Consider the following 4,232-nt stretch of genomic DNA (forward strand, 5'->3'; position numbering starts at 1 on the left):
GGTAGAGCAGAACGCTGATCATTTTATTAAAGATAAGACTTTAGACAGTTTTTCAACTCTCAGTAATGCCACAGTGATCGTTTGATATATGGACCTGCAGCGGAGTTTAGACCCAGACACGGCTAGTGACGTCAGACTGAATGACCGGATACTGACTAGAAGTAACGTAAGGAACATAGATCTGTCCACCCACCACTGGGGCAGCATTCTAAGTTAAGATGCCAATGCTTCCAACTATCCGACCCTCTCCAGGATCTTCCCCAGTGCCTCTTCTTGATTGAATGTTATCAAGAGAACCCAGGCACCCGTCAAAGGAAGCTCAGTACTGTTTGCATCCATGATCTTATCAGTGGAGCGGTTTGTGGGCCTGAGTGATCCCACGAGATAGTTTGTTTTCAATCCTGGTCGGGTCTCCCAAGGCAAAAAAGCCTTTGATGAAAATATCTACCTAGAAACGTCAGAATAGGGACACTTTGGTCCCGCTCTGAAGCCAGGCCTGGGTGAGGGGCTGATAAGCTAGCACATGGCCTCCAATTACTGACATAACTGTAACGCTGCTATTTCTTTACATTCTTTTCCTAATTTTATTCAATATAAATAATGTTTTTAAAGTCACACAGTTTGTCACATCTGTGTGAATTATGAGAGAATATTTGTTGCCCATGGCTTCATTCCTTACTAGAGAGTTAATAAAAGTATTAAGTTAGTTAAAGCTGTTACAACACATCAGAAAACGTGATGTTCAATCATACGTTGGAGTGAGGAGGTTGTGATCTTTCACAGCCAGCACAGAAAGTGTTTTTCTAGACTCTGGGCTGCTGGGTGAACCAAGTCTGTGACATTTCTGTATTTCAAAGTCTGCCACAGAAGAGAAAGCTTTCTGCTGGGACTCTATGGGTTTTAGGGCTTCTTCTTTCTAAATGACAAACACAATGTGTGATGAGGTCTGAAAAGTTTAGTTTGGTGATGTGGTGGTTTGGTTTTGTGGTTTGGTTTGTGGTTGAGGTCTGATCTGGATGCAATAACCAGAACATGAAGCCTACATAGTTTCTTTTCCACAAACTGAAGGTGATTAATGTTCCCTGGATCTTTTCTGGACTGATGAATATGATGCTAATGACGAGGAGGAGGAGAATCATCTGCTTGGTTCAGAATCTCCGCTGCTCTGTTTCTGCATTGATTCTTCCATCTTAACCTCTGCAGCTGCTGAAAAGAAAAGATCCTGAAGGAAGTAAAATAAACAAAGGGAAAGCAGAGGGTGGGGGTGGAGGTGCAGAGCTGAGTGGAAAAAGCAGGGTGAGGGTTAACTGGGGCCCCAGGTATGTTCTCCACCCCCAGCACTGTTAGCTCAGTTTAGATTAGCAGCCCTGCAGCAGACTCAGACTAAATATGCAGCTATTTCGGTTAAGAGGTTGATTCAGCTTGAACTGAATCAGCCTCTTAGAAACATCCTGCACATTCACAGAAACCTGCAGCTCACAGCAAACTTCATAAACACCTCCAAACATTGGCACCGAATTTAAGGGAGATCAGACAGAGCGGAGACTCGTCGGTTTGCTGAACACTTCAGTTAAAAACAACAAAGAGCTTCTGATTGGTGTTTGCCTCATCAGGTAGTCAGCTGTTCTCCTGGACGGACTGGTGCCTGTTTCTGGTGTCAGATTAACACGCTCGCTGATCCTGATACTGATGAAGACAAACACACGTCTGATTCTTAATTAAACAGGAAACAAGCTGACTGATTCACTTTTCACTGCATAGCTAATAAGTCAAATAACAGAAAGAAAAAAAACTGAAATAGGGCAGAAAGCAGGATGATGACAGTCTTAGAAAATTCAGTTTAAACTGCGGAAACCAGCCTTAGAAACCAGAAGGAGACGTACAAAGAGACAGATAAACAAGAGCTCAAGTTTCATCTCAGCTTTCAAGGTCATTGTGCTTAAATTCAAAGCAGATCATCTGTTTTACTGAACAGTTCACCCTAAAATCAGATATGTGCTCTGGTCTGCAGAGCTGTTTATCTACTTCGATGAGTTCTGTGTCAGTTGCTTGGTGTGAGTTTTTGAAACGCAGAGATCTTACTGACTACAGCCGCCAACAAAAAGAAGTGTGCAGCTGGCTAACGTTGTCCATCAGGCATTTCTTTTTAGGAATTGAGTAATAATTTCTGGGAAGAAATCTTACTGCTCAGTAAGTATTATTTCTTTAATTTGTTAATCTTTTAGCACTTTGAGCACTGCAAGTCAAAGCCATGTAGTTCTATTATATAGACATGCCTCCATCCGCTTTTCTAACAGCTTGTCCAATTTGTGCTTGCAGGGGGACTGCAGTCGATTCCAGCTGTCATGTAAAAGGTGAGTTAGACCCTGGACAGGTTACCAGCCCATCACATATCCAGAGTTAGGCCGTCTCTTTGAATATCTCCAAAACTGGTCAACAGACTTAATTTTGATGGATAAATATACTTGCAGGACGACAGAAAATTATTTAGTTTAATTAGTACTAGGAAATTACTGCTCATAACACAAGTAGAATACTTACAGTCATATGAAAAAGTAAACCCCATGATTGAGTAGTTTGTAAAACCGCCTTTAGCAACAGTAATTTCAAGTAATGGTTTACTGTATGACTTTGTCAGTCTTTTACATCGTTGTGGAGGGATTTTGGCCCACTGTTCTTTAACATGTAGCTTCAGGTCATTGAGGTGTGCAGGCATTGACTTATACATAGTCCTGTTAGGATCCTGCCAGAGCTTTTTATTCAAGTTAAACACTTTGGTATACAAAGGAGTCCATGGTTCACTCAGTGACTGCAGGGTGTTCAGGTCCTGTGGCTGTGAAACAACCCCAACTCTTCACCCTTCCACCACCGTGCTGACAGTTGGTATGTGGCATTAGTGCAGATATCATCCAAGCATGGTGCTGCGCATCTCTAAGTTAGTTTCGTCTATCCAAAGGATGTTGTTCCAGAAGAGTTTTTTTCAGATGCAACGCTGCACTTCTTTTTAGACAGAAGAGGTTTTCTCGTGGCAACCACTCTGAACAAGTCTTTCTCCAACCGCGCTGACATTAACTTTAACGTTTAAAATGCGAACTGATATGCAGTTTCTCTGAGCTGCCTCGTCTGACCTCGGGGTGAATTTCTGGTACATCCACTTCTGCATTTATAGAGATGCTCACCTGCCGATCATCAGTTAAACAAGTGCATCTGACCAGCAGCATCTGCCTCTTAATTCCACTTAATACCTCTGGAAGCAAAAAGGATGTTGTTAATTTTTCACACGACTGCATAGAGTCCTGTGAAAATGTTTGGGTTTTTTTATATGACAGTGAAATTCCTGCACACCAAATCCTAAAACATGACTTTAGAAAGAGCTCTTTGTCAGCTAAGGAATGTTTTTGGAGAAGAGCACACATGAGAAAGAGTATGTACATTGTGTATGTACAGTATGTATGTGCCAACAGCTGTTTGGTGGTTTCTGTCCTCACTGCAGCTGAGGATGTTCACGTTCCTCTTTGTCAGTGCCCCCCACTTCACTCCTCCTCCTGCTGAAATCTGTCAGTCACACACAAATGTTTCCACCTCCGCTGTTGAAATTTGGTTAATTTGTGGTGGTCGTGTTTCTGGCAAAGCAGTGAAGCTTGGAATTCCTGACCCACTTTCCACTGCCGCACATTCCCCAACATTCCCAAGCATTCCAGAAAGCCATGATTGATATCAGTCAACGATCAATCTGAAGCAGAGGACGGAGAGCTGGATTCGCGCTGCATACCAAAGGTGTTTAGATGATACACGCTGAGCTGAAAAATCAATTCAGAAACTGTCCTCATGTAAAGAAAATCAGTTCTGATAATTCACTCTCGCACAGCTAAAAGCACATCGGTCGTCTACACGGGTGGAAGATGGATCCGTGTATGTCACTTTTAGTGATTCTGGATCCACAGGAAGCCCTGCTTCACGTGTTAAAGTTCATTTATAGTAGTCACAGTGTTGCTCTACACATCATAACCAACTCATTGTTAATGGGACTTTGAGCTGAATTGGTTTCTGATGCTTTTATTTTGATAAGCTGAAAACCTCTTTTCTCCTGATTTCTCAGTAACAACATCTGTGGCGCCGGTATAGCTCGAGTCGAGCAGTAAGGACATTGCAGAGGTTCAGATCCACCCCGAGGCCAGTTACTGGATCCCTTCCTCCCCCTCTCTGTCACGCTCAGCTTTCCTGCCTTCTCT

The 4,232-nt window shown here is 42.8% G+C and overlaps 1 long non-coding RNA gene across 1 annotated transcript; it reads left to right on the forward strand.

Moving 5' to 3' along the window:
• The first annotated feature begins 1,838 nt into the window (after positions 1 to 1,838).
• On the forward strand, positions 1,839 to 4,232 carry LOC143419901 (uncharacterized). The gene is made up of 3 exons (XR_013099927.1): positions 1,839 to 2,190; positions 2,320 to 2,354; positions 4,100 to 4,232. It is a non-coding gene; the product is annotated as an uncharacterized LOC143419901 (long non-coding RNA).

Source organism: Maylandia zebra, linkage group LG1, assembly GCF_041146795.1.
Source record: "Maylandia zebra isolate NMK-2024a linkage group LG1, Mzebra_GT3a, whole genome shotgun sequence".
In the NCBI taxonomy this organism is placed as follows: Eukaryota; Metazoa; Chordata; class Actinopteri; order Cichliformes; family Cichlidae; genus Maylandia; species Maylandia zebra.